This window comes from Diadema antillarum, unplaced genomic scaffold, assembly GCF_040938485.1.
Source record: "Diadema antillarum isolate AM-2024a unplaced genomic scaffold, OU_Dant_1.0 seq00000662_RagTag, whole genome shotgun sequence".
Lineage (NCBI taxonomy): Eukaryota > Metazoa > Echinodermata > Echinoidea > Diadematoida > Diadematidae > Diadema > Diadema antillarum.
The window spans coordinates 895,553-912,506 of record NW_027271574.1 but is presented as its reverse complement, the minus strand read 5'-3'; the positions used below and the strand labels follow the sequence as shown (position 1 = coordinate 912,506).

General features: G+C 50.3%; 19 non-coding genes across 19 annotated transcripts; all 19 read left to right on the top strand.

Moving 5' to 3' along the window:
* The first annotated feature begins 188 nt into the window (after positions 1–188).
* Positions 189–307, top strand: LOC139736793 (5S ribosomal RNA). The gene has a single exon (XR_011711346.1). It is a non-coding gene; the product is annotated as a 5S ribosomal RNA (ribosomal RNA).
* Positions 308–898: 591 nt separating this feature from the next.
* On the top strand, positions 899–1,017 carry LOC139736769 (5S ribosomal RNA). Its single transcript, XR_011711323.1, has one exon. It is a non-coding gene; the product is annotated as a 5S ribosomal RNA (ribosomal RNA).
* An 806-nt stretch (positions 1,018–1,823) lies between these two features.
* On the top strand, positions 1,824–1,942 carry LOC139736767 (5S ribosomal RNA). The gene has a single exon (XR_011711321.1). It is a non-coding gene; the product is annotated as a 5S ribosomal RNA (ribosomal RNA).
* Positions 1,943–2,759: 817 nt separating this feature from the next.
* LOC139736766 (5S ribosomal RNA) lies at positions 2,760–2,878 on the top strand. Its single transcript, XR_011711320.1, has one exon. It is a non-coding gene; the product is annotated as a 5S ribosomal RNA (ribosomal RNA).
* Positions 2,879–3,689: 811 nt separating this feature from the next.
* On the top strand, positions 3,690–3,808 carry LOC139736723 (5S ribosomal RNA). The gene has a single exon (XR_011711285.1). It is a non-coding gene; the product is annotated as a 5S ribosomal RNA (ribosomal RNA).
* Positions 3,809–4,625: 817 nt separating this feature from the next.
* On the top strand, positions 4,626–4,744 carry LOC139736765 (5S ribosomal RNA). Its single transcript, XR_011711319.1, has one exon. It is a non-coding gene; the product is annotated as a 5S ribosomal RNA (ribosomal RNA).
* Positions 4,745–5,551: 807 nt separating this feature from the next.
* LOC139736764 (5S ribosomal RNA) lies at positions 5,552–5,670 on the top strand. Its single transcript, XR_011711318.1, has one exon. It is a non-coding gene; the product is annotated as a 5S ribosomal RNA (ribosomal RNA).
* Positions 5,671–6,488: 818 nt separating this feature from the next.
* Positions 6,489–6,607, top strand: LOC139736763 (5S ribosomal RNA). The gene has a single exon (XR_011711317.1). It is a non-coding gene; the product is annotated as a 5S ribosomal RNA (ribosomal RNA).
* Positions 6,608–7,414: 807 nt separating this feature from the next.
* Positions 7,415–7,533, top strand: LOC139736791 (5S ribosomal RNA). Its single transcript, XR_011711344.1, has one exon. It is a non-coding gene; the product is annotated as a 5S ribosomal RNA (ribosomal RNA).
* An 807-nt stretch (positions 7,534–8,340) lies between these two features.
* On the top strand, positions 8,341–8,459 carry LOC139736762 (5S ribosomal RNA). Its single transcript, XR_011711316.1, has one exon. It is a non-coding gene; the product is annotated as a 5S ribosomal RNA (ribosomal RNA).
* An 805-nt stretch (positions 8,460–9,264) lies between these two features.
* LOC139736759 (5S ribosomal RNA) lies at positions 9,265–9,383 on the top strand. Its single transcript, XR_011711315.1, has one exon. It is a non-coding gene; the product is annotated as a 5S ribosomal RNA (ribosomal RNA).
* An 817-nt stretch (positions 9,384–10,200) lies between these two features.
* LOC139736758 (5S ribosomal RNA) lies at positions 10,201–10,319 on the top strand. The gene has a single exon (XR_011711314.1). It is a non-coding gene; the product is annotated as a 5S ribosomal RNA (ribosomal RNA).
* An 807-nt stretch (positions 10,320–11,126) lies between these two features.
* LOC139736722 (5S ribosomal RNA) lies at positions 11,127–11,245 on the top strand. Its single transcript, XR_011711284.1, has one exon. It is a non-coding gene; the product is annotated as a 5S ribosomal RNA (ribosomal RNA).
* Positions 11,246–12,049: 804 nt separating this feature from the next.
* LOC139736757 (5S ribosomal RNA) lies at positions 12,050–12,168 on the top strand. The gene has a single exon (XR_011711313.1). It is a non-coding gene; the product is annotated as a 5S ribosomal RNA (ribosomal RNA).
* Positions 12,169–12,984: 816 nt separating this feature from the next.
* LOC139736756 (5S ribosomal RNA) lies at positions 12,985–13,103 on the top strand. Its single transcript, XR_011711312.1, has one exon. It is a non-coding gene; the product is annotated as a 5S ribosomal RNA (ribosomal RNA).
* An 817-nt stretch (positions 13,104–13,920) lies between these two features.
* LOC139736754 (5S ribosomal RNA) lies at positions 13,921–14,039 on the top strand. Its single transcript, XR_011711310.1, has one exon. It is a non-coding gene; the product is annotated as a 5S ribosomal RNA (ribosomal RNA).
* An 807-nt stretch (positions 14,040–14,846) lies between these two features.
* LOC139736753 (5S ribosomal RNA) lies at positions 14,847–14,965 on the top strand. Its single transcript, XR_011711309.1, has one exon. It is a non-coding gene; the product is annotated as a 5S ribosomal RNA (ribosomal RNA).
* An 817-nt stretch (positions 14,966–15,782) lies between these two features.
* Positions 15,783–15,901, top strand: LOC139736752 (5S ribosomal RNA). The gene has a single exon (XR_011711308.1). It is a non-coding gene; the product is annotated as a 5S ribosomal RNA (ribosomal RNA).
* Positions 15,902–16,374: 473 nt separating this feature from the next.
* On the top strand, positions 16,375–16,493 carry LOC139736751 (5S ribosomal RNA). The gene has a single exon (XR_011711307.1). It is a non-coding gene; the product is annotated as a 5S ribosomal RNA (ribosomal RNA).
* Positions 16,494–16,954: the final 461 nt, after the last annotated feature.

The following is a 16,954-nucleotide window of genomic DNA, read 5'->3' as shown; positions in this document are numbered from 1 at the left end:
GCCTCCTAGGCACTGTTGCACCATCAGCATCCCATCCATGGTTACAGTCCTTCGCAGTCACTACAGCTTCGCTTTCATTGGTCAATGCCTTCCAGCTCCCTCTGGTGGCAGAGACGGGGCGTGCTGTAAAACCGTTCGTCCGTGAGGTTGAGGACAAGCATAAATCAGCTAAAGTCTGTAGGTATGTCGCCTACGACCATACCACGCTGAATATACCGGTTCTCGTCCGACCACCGTAGTCAAGCAGCGTAGGGCCTGGTCAGTACTTGGATGGGAGACCGCTTGGGAATACCGGGTGTTGTAGGCTTTTTGCTGTCTAAAATGCCTGCTCACCTCTTTTTATGAAACACACTATATTTTTCTTCTCGGCAATTTTTCATGGTTTTTCCTAGTCGGCAATAAAATAAAGACACCACAGGAAAAATTGCACGGCGCTGACCCGTACCTGGGACAGCCATCAAAAGGAATGTGCGTCAGGGGAAGCTGGTGGTACTCCTGGCCATCTCTCGGCCTTCTCTGGCAGTGAATTCATAGCAAACAAAGGACGAAGGAATGCCTTCCAAAACAGTCATCATCATTTTCCTTCTACAGAACGCAAGACTGATGAGGGGGCGCGTCGTGATATTCAGGCAGCATCCATGGCCCCTCGGAACGCACAGCGCGCAGTAAAGAAAGTCAGGCCCACACCTCCATCAGCAGGTGTGTCTTGTGCCTCATAGGCACTGTTGCACCATCAGCATCCCATCCATGCTTACAGTCCTTCGCAGTCACTACAGCTTCGCTTCCATTGGTCAATGCCTTCCAGCTCCCTCTGGTGGCAGAGACGGGGCGTGCTGTAAAATAGTTCGTCCGTGAGGTTGAGGACAAGCATAAATCAGCTAAAGTCTGTAGGTATGTCGCCTACGACCATACCACGCTGAATATACCGGTTCTCGTCCGAACACCGTAGTAAAGCAGCGTAGGGCCTGGTCAGTACTTGGATGGGAGACCGCTTGGGAATACCGGGTGTTGTAGGCTTTTTGCTGTCTAAGATGGATGCTCCCCTCTTTTTATGAAACACTTTATTTTTCTTCTCGGCAATTTTTCATGGTTTTTCCTAGTCGGCAATAAAATAAAGACACCAGCTAGTCCTGTCCTAATTATTTTGAATGAAGTCCAAAGGGGCCCAATCGCCTCCTGCGCCTCGTGCTGTAGATACAGCATCGCAGACGTTTTGGCATCATGGCACACAAGGTGGTGCCTGAATCAGGATCCACTTCAAGACATCCCACCGGAGACTGTCAGAGCACGATTATGACGTCACGCATAGTTAGAACTGCTGTTACGTAGTATAACTGTCACCGGGAAAAATTGCACGGCGCTGGCCCGTGCCTGGGGCAGCCATCAAAAGGAATGTGCGGCAGGGGAAGCTGGTGGCACTCATGGCGATCTTTCGGTCCTCTGGCAGTGAATTCATAGCAAACAAAGCAAGAAGGAATGCCTTCCAAAACAGTCAACATCATTTTCCTTCTCCAGAAGGCAAGACTGATGAGGGGCCGCGTCGTGACATTCGGGCAGCATACATGGCCTCTCGGAACGCACAGCGCGCATTTCAAGAAAGTCAGGCCCACACCTCCATCAGCAGGTGTGTCTTTTGCATCATAGGCACTGTTGCACTATCAGCATCCCATCCATGCTTACAGTCCTTCGCAGTCACTACAGCTTCGCTTCCATTGGTCAATGCCTTCCAGCTCCCTCTGGTGGCAGAGACGGGGCGTGCTGTAAAATAGTTCGTCCGTGAGGTTGAGGACAAGCATAAATCAGCTAAAGTCTGTAGGTATGTCGCCTACGACCATACCACGCTGAATATACCGGTTCTCGTCCGAACACCGTAGTAAAGCAGCGTAGGGCCTGGTCAGTACTTGGATGGGAGACCGCTTGGGAATACCGGGTGTTGTAGGCTTTTTGCTGTCTAAGATGGATGCTCTCCTCTTTTTATGAAACACTTTATTTTTCTTCTCGGCAATTTTTCATGGTTTTTCCTAGTCGGCAATAAAATAAAGACACCAGCTAGTCCTGTCCTAATTATTTTGAATGAAGTCCAAAGGGGCCCAATCGCCTCCTGCGCCTCGTGCTGTAGATACAGCATCGCAGACGTTTTGGCATCATGGCACACAAGGTGGTGCCTGAATCAGGATCCACTTCAAGACATCCCACCGGAGACTGTCAGAGCACGATTATGACGTCACGCATAGTTAGAACTGCTGTTACGTAGTATAACTGTCACCGGGAAAAATTGCACGGCGCTGGCCCGTGCCTTGGACAGCTATCAAAAGGAATGTGTGGCAGGGGAAGCTGGTGGCACTCCTGGCCATCTCTCGGCCTTCTCTGGCAGTGAATTCATAACAAAAAAGCAAGGATTCATATGGCAGGAACACCTCCCAAAACAGTCATCATCATTCTCCTTCTCCAGAAGGCAAGACTGATGAGGGGCCGCGTCGTGACATTCGGGACGCATCCATGGCCCCTCGGAACGCACAGCGCGCAGTCAAGAAAGTCAGGCCCACACCTCCATCAGCAGGTGTGTCTTGTGCATCATAGGCACTGTTGCACCATCAGCATCCCATCCATGGTTACAGTCCTTCGCAGTCACTACAGCTTCGCTTCCATTGGTCACTACCTTCAAGCTCCCTCTGGTGGCAGAGACGGGGCGTGCTGTAAAACCGTTCGTCCGTGAGGTTGAGGACAAGCATAAATCAGCTAAAGTCTGTAGGTATGTCGCCTACGACCATACCACGCTGAATATACCGGTTCTCGTCCGAACACCGTAGTAAAGCAGCGTAGGGCCTGGTCAGTACTTGGATGGGAGACCGCTTGGGAATACCGGGTGTTGTAGGCTTTTTGCTGTCTAAAATGCCTGCTCACCTCTTTTTATGAAACACTATATTTTTCTTCTCGGCAATTTTTCATGGTTTTTCCTAGTCGGCAATAAAGTAAAGACACCAGCTAGTCCTGTCCTAATTATTTTGAATGAAGTCCAAAGGGGCCCAATCGCCTCCTGCGCCTCGTGCTGTAGATACAGCATCGCAGACGTTTTGGCATCATTGCACACAAGGTGGTGCCTGAATCAGGATCCACTTCAAGACAGCCCACCGGAGACTGTCAGAGTACGATTATGACGTCACGCATAGTTAGAACTGCTGTTACGTAGTATAACTGTCACCAGGAAAAATTGCACGGCGCTGACCCGTACCTGGGACAGCCATCAAAAGGAATGTGCGTCAGGGGAAGCTGGTGGTACTCCTGGCCATCTCTCGGCCTTCTCTGGCAGTAAATGCATAGCAAACAAAGCAAGAAGGAATGCCTTCCAAAACAGCCATCATCATTTTCCTTCTACAGTAGGCAAGACTGATGAGGGGGCGCGTCGTGATATTCGGGACGCATCCATGGCCCCTCGGAACGCACAGCGCGCAGTAAAGAAAGTCAGGCCCACACCTCCATCAGCAGGTGTGTCTTGTGCCTCATAGGCACTGTTGCACCATCAGCATCCCATCCATGGTTACAGTCCTTCGCAGTCACTACAGCTTCGCTTTCATTGGTCAATGCCTTCCAGCTCCCTCTGGTACGTGGCAGAGACGGGGCGTGCTGTAAAATAGTTCGTCCGTGAGGTTGAGGACAAGCATAAATCAGCTAAAGTCTGTAGGTATGTCGCCTACGACCATACCACGCTGAATATACCGGTTCTCGTCCGAACACCGTAGTAAAGCAGCATAGGGCCTGGTCAGTACTTGGATGGGAGACCGCTTGGGAATACCGGGTGTTGTAGGCTTTTTGCTGTCTAAAATGGATGCTCTCCTCTTTTTATGAAACACTTTATTTTTCTTCTCGGCAATTTTTCATGGTTTTTCCTAGTCGGCAATAAAATAAAGACACCAGCTAGTCCTGTCCTAATTATTTTGAATGAAGTCCAAAGGGGCCCAATCGCCTCCTGCGCCTCGTCCTGTAGATACAGCGTTGCAGACGTTTTGGCATCATGGCACACAAGGTGGTGCCTGAATCAGGATCCACTTCAAGACATCCCACCGGAGACTGTCAGAGCACGATTATGACGTCACGCATAGTTAGAACTGCTGTTACGTAGTATAACTGTCACCGGGAAAAATTGCACGGCGCTGGCCCGTGCCTTGGAAAGCCATCAAAAGGAATGTGCGGCAGGGGAAGCTGGTGGCACTCCTGGCCATCTCTCGGCCTTCTCTGGCAGTGAATTCATAACAAAAAAGCAAGGATTCATATGGCAGGAACGCCTCCCAAAACAGTCATCATCATTTTCCTTCTCCAGAAGGCAAGACTGATGAGGGGCCGCGTCGTGACATTCGGGCAGCATCCATGGCCCCTCGGAACGCACAGCGCGCAGTCAAGAAAGTCAGGCCCACACCTCCATCAGCAGGTGTGTCTTGTGCATCATAGGCACTGTTGCACCATCAGCATCCCATCCATGGTTACAGTCCTTCGCAGTCACTACAGCTTCGCTTCCATTGGTCAATACCTTCAAGCTCCCTCTGGTGGCAGAGACGGGGCGTGCTGTAAAACCGTTCGTCCGTGAGGTTGAGGACAAGCATAAATCAGCTAAAGTCTGTAGGTATGTCGCCTACGACCATACCACGCTGAATATACCGGTTCTCGTCCGAACACCGTAGTAAAGCAGCGTAGGGCCTGGTCAGTACTTGGATGGGAGACCGCTTGGGAATACCGGGTGTTGTAGGCTTTTTGCTGTCTAAAATGCCTGCTCACCTCTTTTTATGAAACACTATATTTTTCTTCTCGGCAATTTTTCATGGTTTTTCCTAGTCGGCAATAAAATAAAGACACCAGCTAGTCCTGTCCTAATTATTTTGAATGAAGTCCAAAGGGGCCCAATCGCCTCCTGCGCCTCGTGCTGTAGATACAGCATCGCAGACGTTTTGGCATCATTGCACACAAGGTGGTGCCTGAATCAGGATCCACTTCAAGACAGCCCACCGGAGACTGTCAGAGTACGATTATGACGTCACGCATAGTTAGAACTGCTGTTACGTAGTATAACTGTCACCAGGAAAAATTGCACGGCGCTGACCCGTACCTGGGACAGCCATCAAAAGGAATGTGCGTCAGGGGAAGCTGGTGGTACTCCTGGCCATCTCTCGGCCTTCTCTGGCAGTGAATGCATAGCAAACAAAGCAAGAAGGAATGCCTTCCAAAACAGTCATCATCATTTTCCTTCTACAGAAGGCAAGACTGATGAGGGGGCGCGTCGTGATATTCGGGACGCATCCATGGCCCCTCGGAACGCACAGCGCGCAGTAAAGAAAGTCAGGCCCACACCTCCATCAGCAGGTGTGTCTTGTGCCTCATAGGCACTGTTGCACCATCAGCATCCCATCCATGGTTACAGTCCTTCGCAGTCACTACAGCTTCGCTTTCATTGGTCAATGCCTTCCAGCTCCCTCTGGTGGCAGAGACGGGGCGTGCTGTAAAACCGTTCGTCCGTGAGGTTGAGGACAAGCATAAATCAGCTAAAGTCTGTAGGTATGTCGCCTACGACCATACCACGCTGAATATACCGGTTCTCGTCCGAACACCGTAGTAAAGCAGCGTAGGGCCTGGTCAGTACTTGGATGGGAGACCGCTTGGGAATACCGGGTGTTGTAGGCTTTTTGCTGTCTAAAATGGATGCTCTCCTCTTTTTATGAAACACTTTATTTTTCTTCTCGGCAATTTTTCATGGTTTTTCCTAGTCGGCAATAAAATAAAGACACCAGCTAGTCCTGTCCTAATTATTTTGAATGAAGTCCAAAGGGGCCCAATCGCCTCCTGCGCCTCGTCCTGTAGATACAGCGTTGCAGACGTTTTGGCATCATGGCACACAAGGTGGTGCCTGAATCAGGATCCACTTCAAGACATCCCACCGGAGACTGTCAGAGCACGATTATGACGTCACGCATAGTTAGAACTGCTGTTACGTAGTATAACTGTCACCGGGAAAAATTGCACGGCGCTGGCCCGTGCCTTGGAAAGCCATCAAAAGGAATGTGCGGCAGGGGAAGCTGGTGGCACTCCTGGCCATCTCTCGGCCTTCTCTGGCAGTGAATTCATAACAAAAAAAGCAAGGATTCATATGGCAGGAACGCCTCCCAAAACAGTCATCATCATTTTCCTTCTCAAGAAGGCAAGACTGATGAGGGGCCGCGTCGTGACATTCGGGCAGCATCCATGGCCCCTCGGAACGCACAGCGCGCAGTCAAGAAAGTCAGGCCCACACCTCCATCAGCAGGTGTGTCTTGTGCCTCATAGGCACTGTTGCACCATCAGCATCCCATCCATGGTTACAGTCCTTCGCAGTCACTACAGCTTCGCTTTCATTGGTCAATGCCTTCCAGCTCCCTCTGGTGGCAGAGACGGGGCGTGCTGTAAAACCGTTCGTCCGTGAGGTTGAGGACAAGCATAAATCAGCTAAAGTCTGTAGGTATGTCGCCTACGACCATACCACGCTGAATATACCGGTTCTCGTCCGAACACCGTAGTAAAGCAGCGTAGGGCCTGGTCAGTACTTGGATGGGAGACCGCTTGGGAATACCGGGTGTTGTAGGCTTTTTGCTGTCTAAAATGCCTGCTCACCTCTTTTTATGAAACACTATATTTTTCTTCTCGGCAATTTTTCATGGTTTTTCCTAGTCGGCAATAAAATAAAGACACCAGCTAGTCCTGTCCTAATTATTTTGAATGAAGTCCAAAGGGGCCCAATCGCCTCCTGCGCCTCGTGCTGTAGATACAGCATCGCAGACGTTTTGGCATCATTGCACACAAGGTGGTGCCTGAATCAGGATCCACTTCAAGACAGCCCACCGGAGACTGTCAGAGTACGATTATGACGTCACGCATAGTTAGAACTGCTGTTACGTAGTATAACTGTCACCAGGAAAAATTGCACGGCGCTGACCCGTACCTGGGACAGCCATCAAAAGGAATGTGCGTCAGGGGAAGCTGGTGGTACTCCTGGCCATCTCTCGGCCTTCTCTGGCAGTGAATGCATAGCAAACAAAGCAAGAAGGAATGCCTTCCAAAACAGTCATCATCATTTTCCTTCTACAGAAGGCAAGACTGATGAGGGGGCGCGTCGTGATATTCAGGCAGCATCCATGGCCCCTCGGAACGCACAGCGCGCAGTAAAGAAAGTCAGGCCCACACCTCCATCAGCAGGTGTGTCTTGTGCCTCCTAGGCACTGTTGCACCATCAGCATCCCATCCATGGTTACAGTCCTTCGCAGTCACTACAGCTTCGCTTTCATTGGTCAATGCCTTCCAGCTCCCTCTGGTGGCAGAGACGGGGCGTGCTGTAAAACCGTTCGTCCGTGAGGTTGAGGACAAGCATAAATCAGCTAAAGTCTGTAGGTATGTCGCCTACGACCATACCACGCTGAATATACCGGTTCTCGTCCGACCACCGTAGTCAAGCAGCGTAGGGCCTGGTCAGTACTTGGATGGGAGACCGCTTGGGAATACCGGGTGTTGTAGGCTTTTTGCTGTCTAAAATGCCTGCTCACCTCTTTTTATGAAACACTATATTTTTCTTCTCGGCAATTTTTCATGGTTTTTCCTAGTCGGCAATAAAATAAAGACACCAGCTGGTCCTGTCCTAATTATTTTGAATGAAGTCCAAAGGGGCCCAATCGCCTCCTGCGCCTCGTGCTGTAGATACAGCATCGCAGACGTTTTGGCATCATTGCACACAAGGTGGTGCCTGAATCAGGATCCACTTCAAGACAGCCCACCGGAGACTGTCAGAGTACGATTATGACGTCACGCATAGTTAGAACTGCTGTTACGTAGTATAACTGTCACCAGGAAAAATTGCACGGCGCTGACCCGTACCTGGGACAGCCATCAAAAGGAATGTGCGTCAGGGGAAGCTGGTGGTACTCCTGGCCATCTCTCGGCCTTCTCTGGCAGTGAATGCATAGCAAACAAAGCAAGAAGGAATGCCTTCCAAAACAGTCATCATCATTTTCCTTCTACAGAAGGCAAGACTGATGAGGGGGCGCGTCGTGATATTCAGGCAGCATCCATGGCCCCTCGGAACGCACAGCGCGCAGTAAAGAAAGTCAGGCCCACACCTCCATCAGCAGGTGTGTCTTGTGCCTCATAGGCACTGTTGCACCATCAGCATCCCATCCATGGTTACAGTCCTTCGCAGTCACTACAGCTTCGCTTCCATTGGTCAATGCCTTCCAGCTCTCTCTGGTGGCAGAGACGGGGCGTGCTGTAAAATAGTTCGTCCGTGAGGTTGAGGACAAGCATAAATCAGCTAAAGTCTGTAGGTATGTCGCCTACGACCATACCACGCTGAATATACCGGTTCTCGTCCGAACACCGTAGTAAAGCAGCGTAGGGCCTGGTCAGTACTTGGATGGGAGACCGCTTGGGAATACCGGGTGTTGTAGGCTTTTTGTTGTCTAAGATGGATGCTCTCCTCTTTTTATGAAACACTTTATTTTTCTTCTCGGCAATTTTTCATGGTTTTTCCTAGTCGGCAATAAAATAAAGACACCAGCTAGTCCTGTCCTAATTATTTTGAATGAAGTCCAAAGGGGCCCAATCGCCTCCTGCGCCTCGTGCTGTAGATACAGCATCGCAGACGTTTTGGCATCATGGCACACAAGGTGGTGCCTGAATCAGGATCCACTTCAAGACATCCCACCGGAGACTGTCAGAGCACGATTATGACGTCACGCATAGTTAGAACTGCTGTTACGTAGTATAACTGTCACCGGGAAAAATTGCACGGCGCTGGCCCGTGCCTGGGGCAGCCATCAAAAGGAATGTGCGGCAGGGGAAGCTGGTGGCACTCATGGCGATCTTTCGGTCCTCTGGCAGTGAATTCATAGCAAACAAAGCAAGAAGGAATGCCTTCCAAAACAGTCAACATCATTTTCCTTCTCCAGAAGGCAAGACTGATGAGGGGCCGCGTCGTGACATTCGGGCAGCATACATGGCCTCTCGGAACGCACAGCGCGCAATCAAGAAAGTCAGGCCCACACCTCCATCAGCAGGTGTGTCTTTTGCATCATAGGCACTGTTGCACCATCAGCATCCCATCCATGCTTACAGTCCTTCGCAGTCACTACAGCTTCGCTTCCATTGGTCAATGCCTTCCAGCTCCCTCTGGTGGCAGAGACGGGGCGTGCTGTAAAATAGTTCGTCCGTGAGGTTGAGGACAAGCATAAATCAGCTAAAGTCTGTAGGTATGTCGCCTACGACCATACCACGCTGAATATACCGGTTCTCGTCCGAACACCGTAGTAAAGCAGCGTAGGGCCTGGTCAGTACTTGGATGGGAGACCGCTTGGGAATACCGGGTGTTGTAGGCTTTTTGCTGTCTAAGATGGATGCTCTCCTCTTTTTATGAAACACTTTATTTTTCTTCTCGGCAATTTTTCATGGTTTTTCCTAGTCGGCAATAAAATAAAGACACCAGCTAGTCCTGTCCTAATTATTTTGAATGAAGTCCAAAGGGGCCCAATCGCCTCCTGCGCCTCGTGCTGTAGATACAGCATCGCAGACGTTTTGGCATCATGGCACACAAGGTGGTGCCTGAATCAGGATCCACTTCAAGACATCCCACCGGAGACTGTCAGAGCACGATTATGACGTCACGCATAGTTAGAACTGCTGTTACGTAGTATAAATGTCACCGGGAAAAATTGCACGGCGCTGGCCCGTGCCTTGGACAGCTATCAAAAGGAATGTGCGGCAGAGGAAGCTGGTGGCACTCCTGGCCATCTCTCGGCCTTCTCTGGCAGTGAATTCATAACAAAAAAGCAAGGATTCATATGGCAGGAACACCTCCCAAAACAGTCATCATCATTCTCCTTCTCCAGAAGGCAAGACTGATGAGGGGCCGCGTCGTGACATTCGGGACGCATCCATGGCCCCTCGGAACGCACAGCGCGCAGTCAAGAAAGTCAGGCCCACACCTCCATCAGCAGGTGTGTCTTGTGCATCATAGGCACTGTTGCACCATCAGCATCCCATCCATGGTTACAGTCCTTCGCAGTCACTACAGCTTCGCTTCCATTGGTCAATACCTTCAAGCTCCCTCTGGTGGCAGAGACGGGGCGTGCTGTAAAACCGTTCGTCCGTGAGGTTGAGGACAAGCATAAATCAGCTAAAGTCTGTAGGTATGTCGCCTACGACCATACCACGCTGAATATACCGGTTCTCGTCCGAACACCGTAGTAAAGCAGCGTAGGGCCTGGTCAGTACTTGGATGGGAGACCGCTTGGGAATACCGGGTGTTGTAGGCTTTTTGCTGTCTAAAATGCCTGCTCACCTCTTTTTATGAAACACTATATTTTTCTTCTCGGCAATTTTTCATGGTTTTTCCTAGTCGGCAATAAAGTAAAGACACCAGCTAGTCCTGTCCTAATTATTTTGAATGAAGTCCAAAGGGGCCCAATCGCCTCCTGCGCCTCGTGCTGTAGATACAGCATCGCAGACGTTTTGGCATCATTGCACACAAGGTGGTGCCTGAATCAGGATCCACTTCAAGACAGCCCACCGGAGACTGTCAGAGTACGATTATGACGTCACGCATAGTTAGAACTGCTGTTACGTAGTATAACTGTCACCAGGAAAAATTGCACGGCGCTGACCCGTACCTGGGACAGCCATCAAAAGGAATGTGCGTCAGGGGAAGCTGGTGGTACTCCTGGCCATCTCTCGGCCTTCTCTGGCAGTGAATGCATAGCAAACAAAGCAAGAAGGAATGCCTTCCAAAACAGTCATCATCATTTTCCTTCTACAGAAGGCAAGACTGATGAGGGGGCGCGTCGTGATATTCAGGCAGCATCCATGGCCCCTCGGAACGCACAGCGCGCAGTAAAGAAAGTCAGGCCCACACCTCCATCAGCAGGTGTGTCTTGTGCCTCATAGGCACTGTTGCACCATCAGCATCCCATCCATGGTTACAGTCCTTCGCAGTCACTACAGCTTCGCTTTCATTGGTCAATGCCTTCCAGCTCCCTCTGGTGGCAGAGACGGGGCGTGCTGTAAAATAGTTCGTCCGTGAGGTTGAGGACAAGCATAAATCAGCTAAAGTCTGTAGGTATGTCGCCTACGACCATACCACGCTGAATATACCGGTTCTCGTCCGAACACCGTAGTAAAGCAGCATAGGGCCTGGTCAGTACTTGGATGGGAGACCGCTTGGGAATACCGGGTGTTGTAGGCTTTTTGCTGTCTAAAATGGATGCTCTCCTCTTTTTATGAAACACTTTATTTTTCTTCTCGGCAATTTTTCATGGTTTTTCCTAGTCGGCAATAAAATAAAGACACCAGCTAGTCCTGTCCTAATTATTTTGAATGAAGTCCAAAGGGGCCCAATCGCCTCCTGCGCCTCGTCTGTAGATACAGCGTTGCAGACGTTTTGGCATCATGGCACACAAGGTGGTGCCTGAATCAGGATCCACTTCAAGACATCCCACCGGAGACTGTCAGAGCACGATTATGACGTCACGCATAGTTAGAACTGCTGTTACGTAGTATAACTGTCACCGGGAAAAATTGCACGGCGCTGGCCCGTGCCTGGGGCAGCCATCAAAAGGAATGTGCGGCAGGGGAAGCTGGTGGCACTCATGGCGATCTTTCGGTCCTCTGGCAGTGAATTCATAGCAAACAAAGCAAGAAGGAATGCCTTCCAAAACAGTCAACATCATTTTCCTTCTCCAGAAGGCAAGACTGATGAGGGGCCGCGTCGTGACATTCGGGCAGCATACATGGCCTCTCGGAACGCACAGCGCGCAGTCAAGAAAGTCAGGCCCACACCTCCATCAGCAGGTGTGTCTTTTGCATCATAGGCACTGTTGCACCATCAGCATCCCATCCATGCTTACAGTCCTTCGCAGTCACTACAGCTTCGCTTCCATTGGTCAATGCCTTCCAGCTCCCTCTGGTGGCAGAGACGGGGCGTGCTGTAAAATAGTTCGTCCGTGAGGTTGAGGACAAGCATAAATCAGCTAAAGTCTGTAGGTATGTCGCCTACGACCATACCACGCTGAATATACCGGTTCTCGTCCGAACACCGTAGTAAAGCAGCGTAGGGCCTGGTCAGTACTTGGATGGGAGACCGCTTGGGAATACCGGGTGTTGTAGGCTTTTTGCTGTCTAAAATGGATGCTCTCCTCTTTTTATGAAACACTTTATTTTTCTTCTCGGCAATTTTTCATGGTTTTTCCTAGTCGGCAATAAAATAAAGACACCAGCTAGTCCTGTCCTAATTATTTTGAATGAAGTCCAAAGGGGCCCAATCGCCTCCTGCGCCTCGTGCTGTAGATACAGCATCGCAGACGTTTTGGCATCATTGCACACAAGGTGGTGCCTGAATCAGGATCCACTTCAAGACATCCCACCAGAGACTGTCAGAGCACGATTATGACGTCACGCATAGTTAGAACTGCTGTTACGTAGTATAACTGTCACCGGGAAAATTGCACGGCGCTGGCCCGTGCCTTGGACAGCTATCAAAAGGAATGTGCGGCAGGGGAAGCTGGTGGCACTCCTGGCCATCTCTCGGTCTTCTCTGGCAGTGAATTCATAACAAAAAAGCAAGGATTCATATGGCAGGAACGCCTCCCAAAACAGTCATCATCATTCTCCTTCTCCAGAAGGCAAGACTGATGAGGGGCCGCGTCGTGACATTCGGGCAGCATCCATGGCCCCTCGGAACGCACAGCGCGCAGTCAAGAAAGTCAGGCCCACACCTCCATCAGCAGGTGTGTCTTGTGCATCATAGGCACTGTTGCACCATCAGCATCCCATCCATGGTTACAGTCCTTCGCAGTCACTACAGCTTCGCTTCCATTGGTCAATACCTTCAAGCTCCCTCTGGTGGCAGAGACGGGGCGTGCTGTAAAACCGTTCGTCCGTGAGGTTGAGGACAAGCATAAATCAGCTAAAGTCTCTAGGTATGTCGCCTACGACCATACCACGCTGAATATACCGGTTCTCGTCCGAACACCGTAGTAAAGCAGCGTAGGGCCTGGTCAGTACTTGGATGGGAGACCGCTTGGGAATACCGGGTGTTGTAGGCTTTTTGCTGTCTAAAATGCCTGCTCACCTCTTTTTATGAAACACTATATTTTTCTTCTCGGCAATTTTTCATGGTTTTTCCTAGTCGGCAATAAAGTAAAGACACCAGCTAGTCCTGTCCTAATTATTTTGAATGAAGTCCAAAGGGGCCCAATCGCCTCCTGTGCCTCGTGCTGTAGATACAGCATCGCAGACGTTTTGGCATCATTGCACACAAGGTGGTGCCTGAATCAGGATCCACTTCAAGACAGCCCACCGGAGACTGTCAGAGTACGATTATGACGTCACGCATAGTTAGAACTGCTGTTACGTAGTATAACTGTCACCAGGAAAAATTGCACGGCGCTGACCCGTACCTGGGACAGCCATCAAAAGGAATGTGCGTCAGGGGAAGCTGGTGGTACTCCTGGCCATCTCTCGGCCTTCTCTGGCAGTGAATTCATAACAAAAAAGCAAGGATTCATATGGCAGGAACGCCTCCCAAAACAGTCATCATCATTCTCCTTCTCCAGAAGGCAAGACTGATGAGGGGCCGCGTCGTGACATTCGGGACGCATCCATGGCCCCTCGGAACGCACAGCGCGCAGTCAAGAAAGTCAGGCCCACACCTCCATCAGCAGGTGTGTCTTGTGCCTCATAGGCACTGTTGCACCATCAGCATCCCATCCATGGTTACAGTCCTTCGCAGTCACTACAGCTTCGCTTTCATTGGTCAATGCCTTCAAGCTCCCTCTGGTGGCAGAGACGGGGCGTGCTGTAAAACCGTTCGTCCGTGAGGTTGAGGACAAGCATAAATCAGCTAAAGTCTGTAGGTATGTCGCCTACGACCATACCACGCTGAATATACCGGTTCTCGTCCGAACACCGTAGTAAAGCAGCGTAGGGCCTGGTCAGTACTTGGATGGGAGACCGCTTGGGAATACCGGGTGTTGTAGGCTTTTTGCTGTCTAAAATGCCTGCTCACCTCTTTTTATGAAACACTATATTTTTCTTCTCGGCAATTTTTCATGGTTTTTCCTAGTCGGCAATAAAGTAAAGACACCAGCTAGTCCTGTCCTAATTATTTTGAATGAAGTCCAAAGGGGCCCAATCGCCTCCTGCGCCTCGTGCTGTAGATACAGCATCGCAGACGTTTTGGCATCATTGCACACAAGGTGGTGCCTGAATCAGGATCCACTTCAAGACAGCCCACCGGAGACTGTCAGAGTACGATTATGACGTCACGCATAGTTAGAACTGCTGTTACGTAGTATAACTGTCACCAGGAAAAATTGCACGGCGCTGACCCGTACCTGGGACAGCCATCAAAAGGAATGTGCGTCAGGGGAAGCTGGTGGTACTCCTGGCCATCTCTCGGCCTTCTCTGGCAGTGAATGCATAGCAAACAAAGCAAGAAGGAATGCCTTCCAAAACAGTCATCATCATTTTCCTTCTACAGAAGGCAAGACTGATGAGGGGGCGCGTCGTGATATTCGGGCAGCATCCATGGCCCCTCGGAACGCACAGCGCGCAGTAAAGAAAGTCAGGCCCACACCTCCATCAGCAGGTGTGTCTTGTGCCTCATAGGCACTGTTGCACCATCAGCATCCCATCCATGCTTACAGTCCTTCGCAGTCACTACAGCTTCGCTTTCATTGGTCAATGCCTTCCAGCTCCCTCTGGTGGCAGAGACGGGGCGTGCTGTAAAATAGTTCGTCCGTGAGGTTGAGGACAAGCATAAATCAGCTAAAGTCTGTAGGTATGTCGCCTACGACCATACCACGCTGAATATACCGGTTCTCGTCCGAACACCGTAGTAAAGCAGCGTAGGGCCTGGTCAGTACTTGGATGGGAGACCGCTTGGGAATACCGGGTGTTGTAGGCTTTTTGCTGTCTAAAATGGATGCTCTCCTCTTTTTATGAAACACTTTATTTTTCTTCTCGGCAATTTTTCATGGTTTTTCCTAGTCGGCAATAAAATAAAGACACCAGCTAGTCCTGTCCTAATTATTTTGAATGAAGTCCAAAGGGGCCCAATCGCCTCCTGCGCCTCGTCCTGTAGATACAGCATCGCAGACGTTTTGGCATCATGGCACACAAGGTGGTGCCTGAATCAGGATCCACTTCAAGACATCCCACCGGAGACTGTCAGAGCACGATTATGACGTCACGCATAGTTAGAACTGCTGTTACGTAGTATAACTGTCACCGGGAAAAATTGCACGGCGCTGGCCCGTGCCTTGGAAAGCCATCAAAAGGAATGTGCGGCAGGGGAAGCTGGTGGCACTCCTGGCCATCTCTCGGTCTTCTCTGGCAGTGAATTCATAACAAAAAAGCAAGGATTCATATGGCAGGAACGCCTCCCAAAACAGTCATCATCATTTTCCTTCTCCAGAAGGCAAGACTGATGAGGGGCCGCGTCGTGACATTCGGGCAGCATCCATGGCCCCTCGGAACGCACAGCGCGCAGTCAAGAAAGTCAGGCCCACACCTCCATCAGCAGGTGTGTCTTGTGCATCATAGGCACTGTTGCACCATCAGCATCCCATCCATGGTTACAGTCCTTCGCAGTCACTACAGCTTCGCTTCCATTGGTCAATACCTTCAAGCTCCCTCTGGTGGCAGAGACGGGGCGTGCTGTAAAACCGTTCGTCCGTGAGGTTGAGGACAAGCATAAATCAGCTAAAGTCTGTAGGTATGTCGCCTACGACCATACCACGCTGAATATACCGGTTCTCGTCCGAACACCGTAGTAAAGCAGCGTAGGGCCTGGTCAGTACTTGGATGGGAGACCGCTTGGGAATACCGGGTGTTGTAGGCTTTTTGCTGTCTAAAATGCCTGCTCACCTCTTTTTATGAAACACTATATTTTTCTTCTCGGCAATTTTTCATGGTTTTTCCTAGTCGGCAATAAAGTAAAGACACCAGCTAGTCCTGTCCTAATTATTTTGAATGAAGTCCAAAGGGGCCCAATCGCCTCCTGTGCCTCGTGCTGTAGATACAGCATCGCAGACGTTTTGGCATCATTGCACACAAGGTGGTGCCTGAATCAGGATCCACTTCAAGACAGCCCACCGGAGACTGTCAGAGTACGATTATGACGTCACGCATAGTTAGAACTGCTGTTACGTAGTATAACTGTCACCAGGAAAAATTGCACGGCGCTGACCCGTACCTGGGACAGCCATCAAAAGGAATGTGCGTCAGGGGAAGCTGGTGGTACTCCTGGCCATCTCTCGGCCTTCTCTGGCAGTTGAGGACAAGCATAAATCAGCTAAAGTCTGTAGGTATGTCGCCTACGACCATACCACGCTGAATATACCGGTTCTCGTCCGAACACCGTAGTAAAGCAGCGTAGGGCCTGGTCAGTACTTGGATGGGAGACCGCTTGGGAATACCGGGTGTTGTAGGCTTTTTGCTGTCTAAAATGGATGCTCTCCTCTTTTTATGAAACACTTTATTTTTCTTCTCGGCAATTTTTCATGGTTTTTCCTAGTCGGCAATAAAATAAAGACACCAGCTAGTCCTGTCCTAATTATTTTGAATGAAGTCCAAAGGGGCCCAATCGCCTCCTGCGCCTCGTCCTGTAGATACAGCATCGCAGACGTTTTGGCATCATGGCACACAAGGTGGTGCCTGAATCAGGATCCACTTCAAGACATCCCACCGGAGACTGTCAGAGCACGATTATGACGTCACGCATAGTTAGAACTGCTGTTACGTAGTATAACTGTCACCGGGAAAAATTGCACGGGCAGTGAATTCATAACAAAAAAGCAAGGATTCATATGGCAGGAACGCCTCCCAAAACAGTCATCATCATTCTCCTTCTCCAGAAGGCAAGACTGATGAGGGGCCGCGTCGTGACATTCGG